This window comes from Oncorhynchus mykiss, chromosome 9, assembly GCF_013265735.2.
Source record: "Oncorhynchus mykiss isolate Arlee chromosome 9, USDA_OmykA_1.1, whole genome shotgun sequence".
Taxonomy (NCBI): domain Eukaryota; kingdom Metazoa; phylum Chordata; class Actinopteri; order Salmoniformes; family Salmonidae; genus Oncorhynchus; species Oncorhynchus mykiss.
In genome coordinates, this window is record NC_048573.1 from 46,943,863 (window position 1) to 46,962,274 (window position 18,412).

Sequence of the window (18,412 nt, forward strand, 5' to 3'; positions counted from 1 at the left end):
CAACGAGCCACCAAAACAGCTTAATTGTGCCTTGGCGTAGATTCTACTAGTGTATGGAACTCTATTGGAGGGATGCAACACCATTCTTCCAATAGAAATTCATTCATTTGGCGTTTTGTTGAAGGTGATGGAAGACGCTGTCTCAGGCGCTGCTCCAGAATCTCCCATTAGTGTTCAATTGGGTTGAGATCTGGTGACAGAGACACACACACACACACACTAGAGCTGGGCGATATGGCCAAAATATCATATGATGTTTTTCACAGTGTTTAGTTTTTTTAATAATAAAAGTTCTAAACATGTTTTATGAGTACTTAATGAGCCTAGGGTGGTAACACATAAATGATAAGTGATTTAAATAGGGTGTTCTCCATTTGGATCGTTTTATACTGTTCAGTCCAACTTCAACCAAAAAAGTACTTTAATCAATTTCTTAATTTCCTGCATTCATTTTTTTTATAATCTCCACACTAGTGGACACTCATTGACCATACATAAACTCCTCGCTTGGTGAGCAAAAATAAAAAAGTAAAAATGGCATAGGGCTGCATGATATGGGCAAAACAGCGAGGCCTAATAATTGTGAACTGTTGGAATCATGGAAATAGAATGATTATTCTAATTCTATAGTTGGAATATAGTGGGCAGCACATTGAACACACTGTAGTTTGATATGTCAACAAATTAAAAAAGCCAGGGAGGAATTAATGGGACAATGTAGGAACCAAAGTGTTGCTGGTCAGTGTTTTCCAGAGGACCTTAATTAGATGTTACATTACATGTTTTCTCTTACTTTATCACAGATTATCCATTATATTGAACAGATACTCAAGTGATCGCTCTAACAATGAAAATAAATGTCTTAAAAAATGGAAGACAGTCGGGAGGAGGCAAGATCAGCTGGGACCATTCTAGCCAATGAGAAAGCAGATATGAGTGTGAACAACAAGCACAATACTGATAGTGTTTTTTTCTCCAAAGTTGCCAGGATGTCACGTGTTCTACATTTATCAGTACACCCATAACAACCTAAGCACTAGGAAACCTCTGTTCCATCAAATAAGCCACACATAGCAAATAAGACATTACATTTTTTGTTAAAATTTGACACTCATTGACCATACATAAACTCCTCGCTTGGTGAGCAAAAAAAAAAAAAGTAAACATGGCACCTGCTGGAGAAAAAAAGAAAAGATATGGGGCCCAGGTATTCCTCTTGCTTCGCTTCTTCCTCTCTGACTTCACATAGCTAGCCAATGCTAGCTAACATTTCATGCTTTTCCTATTCCTCTCGGATTTAATAGATAGTGTTGCAGAAACATGCTGATGTAGGCATATACCAGCACTGGTACCAGGCCCTTCTCCCCCGATTGCTCAGTTTGGCCGGGCGGCCAGCTCTATGAAGTCTTGGTGGTTCCAAACTTCTTCCATTTAAGAATGATGGAGGCCACTGTGTTCTTCGGGACCTTGAACGCTGCAGAAATGTTTTGGTACCCTTCCCCAGATCTGTGCCTTGACACAATCCTGTCTCAGAGCTCTAAGGACAATTCCTACGACCTCATGGCTTGGTTTTTGCTCTGACATGCACTATCATCTGTGGGACCTTATTGAGACAGGTGTGCGCCTTTCCAAATCATGTCCAATCAATTGAATTTACCACAGGTGGACTCCAATCAAGTTGTAGAAACATCTCAAGGATGATCAATGGAAACAGAATACACCTGAGCTCAATTTCGATTCTCATAGCAAAGAGTCTGAATACTTATGTAAATAAGGTATTTTCTATTTCTGTTTAATACATTTGCAAACATTTCTAAAAACCTGTTTTCGCTTTGTCATTATGGGATATCGTGTGTAGATTGATGAGGCAAATATAATAAGGCTGTGACATAACAAAATGTGGAAAAGGTGAAGGGGTCGGAATATTTTCCGAATGCACTGTAAATGTCACAACAAGTTGTTCCACAGAAAAGGAGCAATAGGCGAGGGAAAAGGTGCTTGTGCATTGATAAGCACACCGTTAACAATAAAGTCGGAAAATAAAGACGCCACTTCTAAAAGCCTATCTCATACCATAGCCTGCTGAATTTTCAAGATAACTTTTCTTTCATTTTGATTTCAGCGCAAATGAAAATGTGGCACTAACTCGCCCATGGGTTAATGTTTCAGCATTATCTCAATGAAGAGTTCGGTGCACGATTAGCCATGTGCGACATGGACGCGGAGTTACAAGCCTGCTAGAGTTAGCGGATGAGCAATATCCGGATGAAGCCTGACCTGGAATGTGAAGCTAACTGAAACTAGCTAACTGAAGCTGGCTAGCTTTATAAAAGCCTGAGTAGATCTAGCTTGCTTTGTAGTATACCACTCTGGTATAGCCATCAGCGATGCATGTAGACATGAGGAACTTAGCATAGAGAAGTGTTGGATACGATCTCCGGTTTGGTGGGGATAGTGTAACAAATCTGCTGTTCATAAGACTGATAATTGAAGCAATGGTTACAGGCGCTGCCTTTGAACCTGTGTTTGAGCCCCAGTCAGGGGCTCAAAGCTCTATACTATCAATGGGATTATAGAAAGTAAATAATACATTATAGTTAATTAATAATTTTCCCAACGCCTAGCAAAACAAAAAGGAACTTTCCATTTCAATTCATAGACCTGCAAAGGGGGAAATTCCATGGTAACGGAATTACAGACTGATTTTTCACTTTAAAATGTAAACCGTACAAAAAACATTGATTTTAAAAGTTTAACAAACCATACAACACTATGAACATTGACTACTTTGAACACTTTACAGAGTAAAAAATATATACATTAATTTACTGGAAAAACAGTGCAGATGCAAACATTGTATCTGCACAGTTCTTCCTGTAAATATGTTTTTTTGTAAAATGTTCAGTGGAAATTGTTAAAGTTGTATGGTTTGTTAAACTTCAAAATCAATGTTTTTTGTTTAGCATACATTTTAAACTGAAAAATATAAGTCTCAGCACAATTCCGTTACTGTGGATTTGCCCAAAGACAAAACATAATTTCCAATTTCATTTAATAAAAGTAGGTTGATTCTGCATCCCTAATTTCTTGGTGATGCATTTGCTGACATTGACAGTGATTATAATGACCTCTGAGAATAAAATAGAAATCAGAAAACATTATGAAGGTTCCTTTTTAGAAAGTTTAATGGGAATCTGCATAACATATTTTAATGAGGCATTTAAGGGTCTATGAGTGATCTATTGAGAATGTCTACAATGGCAATCAGCAGAAAGAGAGTGGCAGCTGTTCTGCAATTAAAACGCCAAATTACCCTCAATCAACACTATTTAAGACCGAATGTAAATCTCAGCACAAATAATGATGAGAAAAATCTGTTCAGACAGCTCTCATCTTGATAGGAATTTGGGACGCATCCAAATCAGGAACCAGGCATCTTTCAACCTCTCACTTAAAGTTCTGTTAAGATTAAGCATGACATTCTTTCAGACGACCTATGTTCAATGATATATCATGTGGGTCTCCACAGTACTGTAGCTGGAAGCTGCAGTGTGTTGTGATAGGAGTCATTCCCAACTCCTCTATGGCAAACTGGATTTTCTCAGATTTAAATACATGCATTTGGTGTTGATGCATGTATTTAAATCTGAGAAAATCCAGTTTGCCATAGAGTTTTTTTTTAAACATACAAAACCCCAACAAGGCTTGTTTTACGACCCATAGACCAAACGCACTTCTAAAGAAATAGCCTAATGCAATAGGATTTTCAGTAGTAGGGTCTGTATTCAAAGGCAGACATACACGCCATGGACTGAATATGCTATTGGTCATTGTTCAAACAAAAACTTGCCAATATAGGCTATTGTCGGCTACAGATGTTAGCTTGTCGTGGACTTGAGTAGGCTACCAGTGAATAGCCTACACTTCACAATTGCATCATCATTCTTGTATTTCACGTTCCTTCCTTGTGCTTAGTTTAAGATGCTTTCAAAATGACTAAATCATAATGTGGACCTAGGCCTATGTCACATTCAACCATGGAGTTCGTACGTGGATAAATTGTAACAAAAAAAACGACCAGCCCCACTCCTGCTGTCTTCCGAGATAAATCCACTGGCGGAAATACCATTAGGCAGAAGAGTCAATTGCCTCAGGCATCAATCACATCAGCAAGGGTCCTCATAAACTGAGCATAAAAAAATAAAAATAATAACATAAAAATCATTTTCCGCTTGAGGCCTCCCATGCTCCGCTCGACGCATTAAAAAAATATTAAAAAAATAAATAAAATCAAAATCTGTCTGTTTAAGCTAGAGATATTGTTTTGTATGGGCTGTGTCTCAATCCAGCGCATCCGCCGATGCCGACCTTCCGCGTCTGCAATCAAAGGTGTCTGAGCTACATCGATATGTCAGACCAGGAGATATCTCGAAAATCGGTCTACTCACGAAAACGTCTGTACGGTTTGGCCTAAAAATTAATATGACTCCTCTATGGAAAGACTGTGTTCTCCATTTTGCTCTACGAACCCCACAAGTGTCATGGGACTCGTCTGAAGGACACCCGGAAGAAGCCATTTCCATGTCAATGGTATACAAGTAATTCCACAGTAATAAAATAATTTTAAAATCCTGCAATTTCTTACATCTCAGATACAGGACAGACACTTCAGAACATCCTTAATTTCACTTAAATCCATTTTCCATGAATTAACATGTTATTCAAAGTGTTTCTATGGGCTAATAGCAGAAAGGCAAAATTCAATATTTAATCTCATATATATATATATATATATATATATATATATATATATATATATATATATATATATATATATATATATATATATATATATATATATATATATATATATATATATATATATATATATATATAGAAGTTGGAAGTTTACATACACCTTAGCCAAATACATTTAAACTCAGTTTTTCACAATTCCTGACATTTAATCCTAGTAAAAATTCCCTGTCTTAGGTCAGTTAGGATCACCACTTTATTTTCAGATTGTGACATGTCAGAATAATAGTAGAGAATCATTTATTTAAGCTTTTATTTCTTTCATCACATACCCAATGGGTCAGAAGTTTACATACACTCAATTAGTATTTGGTAGCATTGCTTTTAAATTGATTAACTTTGATCAAACATTTCAGATAGCCTACCACAAGCTTACCACAATAAGTTGGGTGAATTTTGGTCCATTCCTCCTGACAGAGCTGGTGTAACTGAGTCAGATTTAGTGGCCTCCTTGCTCACACACGCTTTTTCAGTTCTGCCCACACATTTTCTATGGGATTGAGGTCAGGGCTTTGTGATAGCCACTCCAATACCTTGACTTTGTTGTCCTTAAGCCATTTTGCCACAACTTTGGAAGTATGCTTGGGGTCATTGTCCATTTGGAAGACCGATTTGCGACCAAGCTTTAACTTCCTGAGTGATGTCTTGAGATGTTGCTTCAATATATCCACATCATTTTCCTACCTCATGATGCCATCTATTTTGTGAAGTGCACCAGTCCCTCCTGCAGCAAAGCACCCCCACAACACGATGCTGCCAACCCGTGCTTCACGGTTGGGATGGTGTTCTTCGGCTTGCAAGCATTCCCCTTTTTCCTCCAAACATAACGAGTCATTATGGCCAAATAGTTATATTTCTGTTTCGTCAGACCAGAGGACATTTCTACAAAAAGTACAATCTATGTACCCATGTGCAGTTGCAAACCGTAGTCTAGCTTTTTTATGGCAGTTTTGGAGCAGTGGCTTCTTCAGGCCTTTCAGGTTATGTCGATATAGGACTCATTTTACTATGGATATAGATACTTTTCTACCGATTTCCTCCAGCATCTTCACAACGTCCTTTCTTGTTGTTCTGGGATTGATTTGCACTTTTTGCACCAAAGTACGTTCATCTCTAGGAGACAGAGCGCGTCTTCTTCCTGAGCGGTATGACGGCAGCGTGGTCCCATGGTGTTTATACTTGCGTGCTATTGTTTGCACAGAGGAAATAAGCAAACAGGAAACCACTCACCCAGAAGTGGCGCTCCTAGTGGCCGGAGACTAATGCAGGGAAACTTAAATCAGTTCTACCAAATTTCCATCAACATGTTAAATGTGCAACCCAAGGGAAAAAAAATCTAGATCACCTGTACTCCACACACAGAGACGCGTACAAAGCTCTCCCTCGCCGTCCATTAGGTAAATCCGACCACAACGCTATCCTCCTGATTCCTGCTTACAAGCTAAAATTAAAGCAGGAAGCACCAGTGACTCAGTCTATAAAAAAGTGGTCAGATGAGGCAGGTGCTAAACTACAGGACTGTTTTGCTATCACAGACTGGAACATGTTCCGGGATTTTTCCGATGGCATTGAGGAGTACACCACATCAGTCACTGACTTTATCAATAAGTGCATCGAGGACGTCCCCCCCACAGTGACTGTACATACATATCCCAACCAGAAGCCATGGATTACAGGCAACATTCGCACTGAGCGCAGTGCATGCTGACAATGTCGCCAGGTGTACGGTGTTTCCTCCCACATATTGGTGCGGCTGGCTTCTGGTTTGGATGTGCGTTGTGTCAAGAAGCAGTGCGGCTAGGTTGGGTTGTGTTTCGGAGGACGCATGGCTCTCGACCTTCGCCTCTCCCGAGTCCGTATGGGAGTTGCAGCGATGAGACAAGACTAACGACTACCAATTGGATATCACGAAATTGGGGAGAAAAAAGGGGTAAAAAAAATAATTTAAAGGTTGTAGACGACACCACAGTGGTAGATCTGTTCACCGACAACGACGAGACAGCCTATAGGGAGGTCAGAGACCAGGCCGGGTGGTGCCAGAATAACAACCTATCCCTCAGCGTAACCAAGACTAAGGAGATGATCGTGGACTACAGGAAAAGGAAGACCAATCATGCCCCCATTCTCATCGGCGGGGCTGTAGTGGAGCAGGTTGAGAGCTTCAAGTTCCTTGGTGTCCACATCAACAACAAACTAAAATGGTCCAAACGCACCAAGACAGTCGTGAAGAGGGCACGACAAAGCCTATTCCCCCTCAGGAAAAGAAAAAGATTTGGCATGGGTCCTGAGATCCTCAAAAGGTTCTACAACATCGAGAGCATCCTGACTGGTTGCATCACTGCCTGGCACCGCAATTGCTCGGCCTCTGACCGCAAGGCACTACAGAGGGTAGTGCGTATGACCCAGTACATCACTGGGGCTAAGCTGCTTGCCATCCAGGACCTCTATACCAGGCGGTGTCAGAGGAAGGCCCTAAAAATTGTTAAAGACCCCAGCCACCCCAGTCATAGACTGTTCTCTCTACGTCCGCATGGCAAGCGGTACCGGAGTGCCAAATCTAGTACAAAAAGGCTTCTCAACAGTTTTTACCCCAAGCCATAAGACTCCTGAACAGGTAATCAAATGGCTACATGGACTATTTGCATTGTGTGTCCCCCCCATCCCTCTTTTTACGCTGCTACTATTCTCTGTTTATAATATATGCATGGTCACTTTAACTATACATTCATGTACATACTACCTCCATTGGACCGACCAACCAGTGCTCCCGCACATTGGCTAACCAGGCTATCTGCATTGTGTCCCACCCACCAACAACTACTCCAAGTCTCAGAGCGAGTTACGTTTGAAACGCTATTAGCGCGCACCCCGCTAACTAGCTAGCCATTTCACATCGGTTACACCGGCCTAATCTTGGGAGTCATCATAGGCTTGAAGTCATAAACAGCGCAATGCTTGAAGCATTACTAAGAGCTGCTGGCAAAACGCACGAAAGTGCTGTTTGAATGAATGCTTACGAGCCTGCTGCTGCCTACCATCGCTCAGTCAGACTGCTCTATCAAATATCAAATCATAGACTTAATTATAACATAATAACACACAGAAATACGAGCCTTTGGTCATTAATATGGTCGAATCCGGAAACTATCATTTCGAAAACAAAACGTTTATTATTATCGCATATACCCTGACTATGCGTGCAATGAACGCAAGAGAAGTGACACAATTTCGCCTGGTTAATATTGCCTGCTACTCTGGATTTCTTTTAGCTAAATATGCAGGTTTAAAAATATATACTTCTGTGTATTGATTTTAAGAAAGGCATTGGTGTTTATGGTTAGGTACACGTCGGAGCAACGACAGTCCTTTTTCCGCACCACATCGATTTTATGCAACGCAGGACACGCTAGATAAACTAGAAATATCATCAACCATGTGTAGTTAACTAGTGATTAAGATTGATTGACTTTTTTATAAGATAAGTTTAATGCTAGCTAGCAACTTACCTTAGCTTCTTACTGCATTCGCGTAACAGGCAGGCTCCTCGTGGAGTGCAATGTAAAGCAGGTGGTTAGAGCGTTGAACTAGTTAACTGTAAGGTTTCAAGATTGAATCCCCGAGCTGACAAGGTAAAAATCTGTCATTCTGCCCCTGAACAAGGCAGTTAACCCACCGTTCCTAGGCCATCATTGAAAATAAGAATGTGTTCTTAACTGACTTTCCTAGTTAAAAAGGTGTAAAAAATATATATCTATATTTATTTTTAAATCGGCCAAATCAGTGGCCAAAAATACCGATTTCCGATTGTTATAAAAACTTGAAATCGGCCCTAATTAAATCGGCCATTCCGATTAATCGGTCGACCTTTAGCACAGAATCATCTAGAATTTCATTGTTTGATTCGTCCATAGGACTGCTAGATGGTGAAGCATGATTCATCACTCCAAAGAACGCGTTTCCACTGCTGCAGAGTCCACTGGCAATTAATGCTGCAGAGTCCATACACCACTCCGGCCAACTCTTGGCATTGCGCATGATGATCTCAGGCTTGTGTGCGGCTGCTCGGCCATAGAAACCCATTTCATGAAGCTCCCGACGAACAGTTCTTGTGCTGACGTTACTTCTAGAGGCAGTTTGGAACTCGATACTAAGTGTTGCACCCGAGGACAGACGATTTTTACGTGCTACACACTTCAGCACTTGGCGGTCCAGTTCTGTGAGCTTGTGTGGCCTACCACTTTGCTGCTGAGCCGTTGTTTATCCTAGACATTTCCACTTCACAATAAGTAGTCTCCCGTTGCCATACCTCCAAAATCACATCGCTGTCATGCCTTCCTTGGAGGTTTGGATAATTTGATATTGCAAAAATAGTTTTTTGAAGAACCCTCCCCCCACATGTCCTTTGTTGATACGTGATATACGTGATATGTTCGGCAATGTTTTCAGACTGGAAAGGAGACATTTTGCAGAGAGTTGTTCTGTATGCTAGTTTCAACATAGCAGAAAATTATGTTTTGTCAGAAGTGTGCTCTATGCACAAAATCAACATACAGTGCTTTCAGAAAGTATTCATACAACCTTTAGTGTTACAGTCTGAATTCTATTTTTTTCACCCATCTACATACAATGTCCCATAATGACAAAGTGAAAGTATGTTTTTAGAAATGTTTTTCAAATGTATTGAAAATGAAATACAGAAATATCTCATTTACATAACTATTCAATACATGCTATAATCACATTTGGCAGCGATTACAGCTGTGATTATTTCTGGTTAAGTCTAAGAGCTTTCCACACCTGGATTGCACAATATTTGCACATTATTATTTTAAAAATTCTTCAAGCTCTGTCAAGTTGGTTGTTAATCATTGCAAGACAGCCATAGATTTTCAAGCCAATTTAAGTCAAACTGTATCTAGGTCACACAGGAACATTCAATGTCATCTTGGTAAGCAACTCCAGTGTTTATTTGGCCTTGTGTTTTAGGTTATTGTTCTGCTGAAAGGCGAATTTGTCTCCCAGTGTCTGTTGGAAAGCAGACTGAACCAGGTTTTCCTCTTGGAGTTTTCCTGTGCTTAGCCCTATTCTGTTTATTTTTATCCAAATAAAAAATTCCCTAGTCCTTGCCGATGACAAGCATACACATAACATGATGCAGCCACCACCATGCTTGAAAATATGAAGAGTGATGTGTTGTGTTGGATTTGCCCTAAACATAACGCTTTGTATTCAGGACAAAAAGTTAATTTCTTTACTACATTCTTTGCAGTTTTACTTTAGTGCCTTATTTCAAACAGGATGCATGTTTTGGAATATGTTTTATTCTGTACAGGCTTCCTTCTTTTCACTCTGTCATTTAGGTTAGTATTGTGTAGTAACTATAATGTTGTTGATCAATCCTCAGTTTTCTCCTATCACAGCCATTAAACTCTAACTGTTTTAAAGTCACCACTGGCATGGTGAAATCCTTCAGCGTTTACCTTCCTCTCCGGCAACTCAGTTAGGAAGGGCGCCTGTATCGTTGTAGTGACTGGGTTTAGTGACATAACATCCAAAGTGTAATTAATAACTTCACCATGTTCAAAGAGATATTCAATATCTGCTTCTTTTTTTACCTATCTAACTATAGGTGCCCTTCTTTGCGAGGCATCGGGAAACCTCACTGGTCTTTGTGGTTGAATCTGTGTTTGAAATGTACTGCTCAACTGAGGGACCTTACAGATAATTGTATGTTTGGGGTACAGAGATGAGGTAGTCATTCAAAAATCATGTTAACACTATTATTGCACACAGAGTGAGTCCATGAAGTATGTGACTTAAGGACATTTTTACTCCTGAACTTATTTACGCGTGCCATAAAAAAGGGGATTAATACTTTTCATTTTCCTTTTTTATACATTTTTCAAAACTTTCTGAAAACACAATTCAACTTTGACAGTATAGGATATTGTGTGTAGGCCAGTGACCAGGATATTTTAGTCAAAAACATGGTTGCATCTGCCAAAAGGCTGAAACAGCAAGACAATAACTCCAATAACACATCAAAATCCACATAGAAAATGGTTTAATTGGCCAAAAAAAATCCTAATTTTGCCATGGCCATCTCAGTCTCCGGACTTGTCTGATTAATCACGCTGTCATACACAACTAATTGGTATATACAGCCTGACACATTAGAGTGCAACATTTTGTACATTTTCCTTACAAGCAAGAATGTTTAATACAATTACATTGAAATTTACTCTGCTGGTTGTCTGTGCAGTTTTTCTTTCAGCCGCTCAAAATTTGAGAGAAAATGTCCACAGGAAAGTACTGTTTACCAGACTTTTTAGAGTGCCGGTAGGTTTGCCACTGCCAGCTGAATGCGAGCAATGTTTGGTCTATGGTTTGGTTATGCTCAGTTATTGTTTATGATTTACATATTGTGCAAGTGTTTACACCACAAAGCAGGCGTCAGTAGATTGAAAATTCAAACCGGAAATACAAGCCGACAGAACCGTATACCTACCGGCTCTCTAAAAAAAAAAGAAAATCGGGTAAACAATACTTTTCTGTGGATATTTTGTCTTAAATTTTGAGCGTCTGATGGACAAACCACAGACCTTTTTTTTGGAGTAAGTTTAAATGTATTTTCATTAAATATTCTGGCTTGTAAGGAACATTTACACCCCAATGTGTCTGCCTGTATATACCAATTAATTACAGCCAGATTATTCCTACAATCTACGGGCTTGAAACCCATTGAAATACCGTGGTTTGAATCAAAGAGGGCAGTCCATAAGCACAGATGAAGGATGTCAAGGATCTGGAAAGATTCTGTATCTAGGAATTGTCTAAAATCCCTCCTCATGTGTTTTCCAACTCATAAAACATGGTGAGGTATTGAATGGTATTGAAAACAAGATGAGGTATTGAAATCTATTGAAAACAGGGGTGTCAATCATTTTACCCCTACCTTTTTGAGAGAAAAAGTATAAAATAATATAATTTCCCATTTTTTTGCAAACAAAATAGCTCAGTATTTGAATTATAATTCTTTATTTTATGCAGTCAATTTCTGATTATTTTTTATTTTGGACCCTACCATATGTCACCACTTCAGAAGTTCAGGCATGTATAAAAAGTAGCCCATAGTGCATGCATTGATGCATACATGTCAGAATGTTTACGCAACAGTTTCGATCAATTTCTAAATTCAATGTCAAAGTCATTCTGCTCCTTGCAAGGCAATTAAACAACACAATCAATCAGATAAGAACGACCCAGGATCACCCTGAAAAAAAACTTGTGGAAGTTTAATTCAAAGCTATCCTCAAATAACATGGGCTGTCAATATGCATGACAGGGAGAGAAAACCTGTCAAGGCCTGTACGCAACGCAACCCCAAAGCTCAATTAAATGTATTTGCCTATGTGAGATATTTTCTCACCGGCCTTGCTTACAGACATTCCCCAATTCTTCAGTTTACTTACCCGGGTGGATGGTTATGAACCGGTTAAAATTTTACAGAGGTTCAGCGGTTCCAGCGCTGCACTTGAACATTTCCTCCGAGGACTGAGCTTCTTCACCTTCTAGGGCTGTCACTGAAGTTGCGTGCCCCATGCAATACTCGTGTCACATTGACCGGTTCTGTGGTCAATTGTGTGCCATGAATTGAAGACTTCCTCATCCCGCTATTCGCGTTTGCTTCTCCAACAACAGGATCCCGCCGCGTCTCCTGACTCCGTTCTCTTGCTAAACCACCGGAACTACTTCCAATGCCAGCCGGAGCACGTTGAAGACAAATCCATGCACCACAGTCTGGCAACATATTTAAAATCTACATAACTAGTTCCCGTGTTACATATTTAATTAACTTTTCGTGGGTAATTAGTTATCGCCAACAACGACTTGCTAATAATAATAATAAACTGTTATTTTTTCTTCTTCTGGGAATCGAATTTACATATATAGCCACTGGACATTTTACATTAGACAGATTCTAAAAATGATGCATGGATCAAACTAGTCATCATTACAATGTTGATTTGCTTTCAGGCATGTCTTCAGTTTGTGTTTAAAATTGTCATAGTTAGAACAGCCTATTATTTATGTAGGCAGAGTGTTTCAGTAGTTGGTGGTACAATGAATGAAGGAAGGAAGGAAGCAAGAAATTAAGCAAGAAGGGAAGGGAGAAAGGAAGGAAGGAAGGAAGGAAGGAAGGAAGGAAGGAAGGAAGGAAGGAAGGAAGGAAGGAAGGAAGGAAGGAGGGGAAAAAGGAAGGAAATAAGAAATATTTGTCCCATAGGGAAATTTGCATACACATCACTTCCGATAGCCTACATCACAGGACATACAGTATATCACAAGATAAGATCAGACAGGGAGACATATATATATATATATATATATATATATATATATATATATATATAAATATATATATACAGTAGATGGTGAGTTATGGTTTATAGTCCTTCAGTGATTAGGAAACTGATGCTGGTTGGTGAGAATGAATTGTGTGTCAGATTTATCCAACAAGAGTCCCCTCTGGTGGCTGCTCTTGTTATCCTGCTATCCCTCTCCCTTTGGTAAAGGAGCTGGCTCAGTGGTGGAGGGGCAAGGCGATAGAGATTCTATGATTTATGATGCTATATTTATTTCTTTGGGCAAGGTCATGTTAAGTCATATTTATAGATAGTTTATAAATCTGTGAAGCATTTTAATATCATTTTAATACATTGCCATACATTGAGTTTATATATGACTACACTGGCAATCATAACAGAATAGTACCCTGTGTATGATCAGGATGATGGGGGGACTCCAATCCCGGCCTGGGGCCCCCAGGTGGCGGGACTGAGAGCAGGTATTCAGCCTGATGAAGACCTTCAGGTCAAAACGTGGCATAGTGGGTTCAGGGGTTTCCCTATGTGAGGGACATTGTGGTTCCACCATTTCACCACCTGCCTTCACCTTCTCACTTCCACCTTCGGTTACAGAGAGAAGTCCTCTGTGCAGCTTCACTCCTCCTCCATCCTCCTGGCTTTGATGCCTCCTCTGCTCCTGTGTCATTCTCTGTGGCCCTTAGAGACCAAACCTCAAGTTCCATAAACCACAATGGGCCTACCTCTGGAAGCTGACAGGTATGTGAAGATGTAAATGGTGGACAGTTTGATATCGACCTTGACAGATGGTTGGTTCTGAGCACCAGTTCAGGCTGTCAGTCAGGCCAGTAAAGGCTGTCAGTCAGTCAGTCAGGCTGTGTGTGTGTAGACATGTTTAACTATACTTGTGGGGACCAGAAATCCCTACAAGAATAGTAAACAAACCAATTTTGTTCATCCCCACAAGGTCAAATGCTATTTCTAGGTAGTTTAGGGTTAGGGTTAGGAGCTAGGGTTAGTTTTAGGGTTAGGAGCAGGGTTAGGTTTAAGGTTAGGTTTTTTGGGTTAATGTTAGGGTTAGGGTAAGAAATAGGGTTAGGTTTAGTGGTTTTGAATGGGACTGAATTGTGTGTCCCCACAAGGTTAGTTATACAAGTCTGTGTGTGTGTGTGTGTGTGTGTGTGTGTGTGTGTGTGTGTGTGTGTGTGTGTGTGTGTCTTTGGAGATTGTGGGAGCACATTTAAAATGTGGCGACTGACTCAGATTGTCTGTGATATATGCAGACTTCAACATTAACTGAAATAACTGCCATAGAGATACATGCTTGTCCTGCCTTACCATCTTGGGCCTGTAGATGTCAGTAACAGACCTATGTAATTACAGCGTAATACCATTTAAAATCAAATCAAATTATATCTGTCACATGCGCCTAATACAACAGGTTACCTTACTGTGAAATGCTTACTTACAAGCCCTTAACCAACAATGCAGATTTAAGAAAAATAAATACAAAGATTTACTCAAATAAACTAAAGTAAAAAATAAAAGAGCAACAATAAAATAATGATAATGAGGCTATATACAGGGGGTACCGGTACCGAGTCAATGTGCAGGGGTACAGGTTAGTCGAGGTAATTGAGGTAATATGTACATGTAGTTAGGGGTGAAGGGACTATGTATAGATAATAGATAATAAACAGTGAGTAGCTACAGCATGAAAAAGGGGGGGGGGGTCAATGCAAATAATTCACAAATAGTCGGTTCCTGCATGTGTGGTGTATAACTACGGATACTGTAGAAGAATAACTGTGTTCCTGGATGTTCATGCCAAGCAATGAAGTTAAGCTCCCTAGAATATCCATCTTCATTTTCTTTATTTTCATGCCATCCATTATAACAGGGGTATTCAACCCTCATCGTATGAGGTCCGGAGTCTGCTGGTTTTCTGTTCTACCTGATAATTAATTGCACCCACCTGGTGTCCCAGGTTTAAATCCACAGCTGATTAAAGGGGGAACCATTTTTTTTAAAACACAGTGGAACTGGCTTTGAGGTCAAGAGTTGAGTTTTAGGGGCACTGTAACTGTCACACCATGATCTGGTTCACCTGTCCTTGTGATTTTTTCCACCCCCTCCAGGTGTTGCTTATTATCTCCAGTGTATATATCCCTGTGTTTCCTGTCTCTCTGTGCCAGTCTCTCTGTGCCAGTTTCCCAAGTCAACCAGCGTCTTTCCTTGCTCCTATTTTTCCCAGTCTCTATTTGTTTCTAGTGCTCCTGGTTTCGACCCTTGCCTGTCCTGACTCCGAACCCACTTGCCTGACCACTCTGCCTGTTCTGACTACCAGACCGCCTATCCCCTTGTACTGTTTTTGGACTCGGATCTGGTTTCTGACCCCTGCCTGGCCTGACCTCGAGACTGCCTATCGTCTGGTACTGTTTGGACCTGGTTTGTGAACTCTCGCCTGTCCCCAACCTGCCTTTGCCTACTCCCTTTGTTATAATAAATATTGGAGTTCTACCATCTGCCTCCTGTGTCTGCATTTGGGTCTCGCCTTGTGCCCTTCTAATAACATAATTTGCAAAGAGTATAGCCCATATGTCTTTCTGCTTACATGTCTGTATACAGTAATGCGGTTAATTCCTGGGACTATGACTACAGGCTTAAAGCTAGCCTGTGTACCGTTCTGTTTCGCTAACATGCCACTCCATGTAGTTGTGAAATAAACTGGTACCCAGACCAGGTAACAGTTAGTATCAGGAAAACAGGGATATTCAGTCAAGGAGACAGCCAAGCAATCCTACTCATTCAGGATTGGGCAATCTTGACCTCTGACTTACCCATGGCTGATTATAAACATAGTTAATTGTTACTGCACATCAACGTTTCAACTGTGAGTCAAAGTTCTCAGTATTACTGGGAGAGAGACGTATTATGGCAACCCCTAACTTTTTTTTCTAAAAGAGTAAATTGCTCAATAATTTACTTGTTAGTTTAGATTTTCTTGATTCATGAACATTTTCAGCGAACCATACTGGAATAACATTAGGCAAACGCGACCATAGAAAATGAATAGTATATGTTGTCTTTTAATTCTCTTTGTTTTAACACCCCGCATACAAAATGCATTATAAGTGTATTAAACATGGATCTTTGCCACCTTAATTTTTTAGAGGTCAGGTCCTCTCTGCCTGAGTGTATAACAATTTAAATATTTTCTGTAGACTTTTAACAGAGCTCTGTTCAATACGTACTGAGAGGGATCAAAGAGGGAGGAAATAGAGGGTGTCTTGGTGGTGTGCATGGTTGCAGTGCAGCACCTCTCCTTTCCGTCTCTCCCTGCTCTGCTCTCTAAACTGAGAGCCCCTTGAGAGGGTTTTGTGCATGCGGGAACAGCCAGGTGTTTTTTTGTTGTTGTTGTTGACATAATAGTGTGTGTTAGCAGGAAGGATATACCGAAGTCACGATATGCCTGGCTCATATTGATATCATATTGAATGTTAAATATTGTTGCCAATAACATTATTAACCTTTTAGTGCAGCGGGCTAAATCGGGGTCACACAGAGTGCATCATGGTAGTCTTCAACAAATCTACTTTGAAACAAAAGTATAGTATACACCTCACACACATGGTTATGGGCTGAAAGTACAGAAGACACCTGTACCATGCCAGATATATTCAAGTTTGAGTGTGCATCCCAATATTACACTTCATAGACTGAAATATAACAAAACCGTTTGACATAGAAACACCAGATTTTCGACGGGTTTAAAATAAATGATAATTATTTATTAATTATACAATTATGAAAACCGTTTGAAATAGGAACACCAAATATTTGGCAGGTTTGGCAGACTCACTAAACACAAATACTGTGTTTGTAAATTATGTCTGAGTGTTAGACTGTGCCAATGGCTGTCCGTAAATAATAGAAAACAAGAGAATCACGCTGTCTGGTTTGCTTGAAGTAAGACTAGCATTTACATTTTACTTTTACTCAAGTATGACAATTGAGTACTTTTTCCACCACTGTACTTAAGTACATTTAAAACAAGATACTTTTAGACTTTTACTCAAGTAGTATTTTACTGGGCGGCTCTCACTTTTACTTGAGTCATTTTGTATTAAAGGGATACTTCAGGATTTTGGCAATAAGGCCCTTAATCTACTTCCTCAGACAAACTCGTGGATACCATTTAGATAAAGGGCCTCTGCCAAAATCCCAGTTTCTTTACTTTTACTAAAGTTTGACAATTGAGTACTTTTTCCACCAATGATTATATGTCAGTACATGTGACAAATTGCAACATCTTATTTAGAGATGTGTTGCTTTTCACAGTCTGCTGTTTGTCTTGTTCAGATTTCTTTAATTTTACTCAACTGGCTTAAAGTTCTTCCTCAGAGGAATCTTCATGGCTCCTATCAGCTTGACTCTTGATATTTGTATTTCTTATTTCCCTTTTTTGAGTCAACATTTCTAAAACTGATTTGTCTATCTTGCGTAGCCAGCCTCCCCAATTCTCGTCTCGTACACTCGTCTCGTACACGCCAGACTATTGGAAGTCTGGCGAACTTCCGATTTGGATTTCGAGTTTGAATGGGAACGGTGGCATTCATTTGGATTTGATTGTCTCTGAGTATAAATAATGTTTACCCTCAGAGGCATTGGGCGCTCAAGTGGTAAGGCTCAAGCAACCGACTGTAGACGAAAGTCGAGGAGTGATGTCAGGGGAGGTGCAATTGCGACAGAAGAAAGTCAGCCACTAATTTGGTTTTCTAACATCAAGGCACAGATCATCAATTTACAGCTTGGTTTCTTGCTTCTGTCTTAGTCTTCCTCTCAAGAGAAGCTTTCTCTTTTTCACGTATTTCTTTTTGTCACACCCTGATCTGTTTCACCTGTCTTTGTGAATGTCACCACCCCCCTCCAGGTGTCGCCCATCTTCCTCATTATCCCTTGTGTATTTATACCTGTGTTCTCTGTTTGTCTGTTGCCAGTTCCTTTTGTTTCGTGAAACCTACCAGCGTTTGTTCCCCTGCTCCTGTCTGTTCTTGCGCCTGTTTTCTAGTCCTTCCCGGTTTTGACTGTTCTGCCTGAACCTGAGCCTGCCTGAACCTGAGCCTGCCTGCTGTTCAATAACTTGCCCCACCTCACTGGATTATTGACCCCTGCCTGCCCTGCCCCTGAGACTGCCTGCCGTTCTGGAACTTTTGCACCCTACCTTGACC

General features: G+C 40.2%; 1 protein-coding gene across 2 annotated transcripts in view; it reads right to left on the reverse strand.

Moving 5' to 3' along the window:
* Positions 1-12,619, reverse strand: part of LOC110532232 (forkhead box protein J3) — a 99,959-nt gene extending 87,340 nt beyond the window's left edge. Inside the window, exon 1 of one of the 2 annotated variants that reach the window (XM_036988162.1) lies at positions 12,288-12,619. The gene's annotated coding sequence lies outside the window, so the exon portion shown is untranslated. The remainder of the gene's footprint in view (positions 1-12,287) is intronic. The other variant, XM_021615948.2, reaches the window with a different exon arrangement.
* Positions 12,620-18,412: the final 5,793 nt, after the last annotated feature.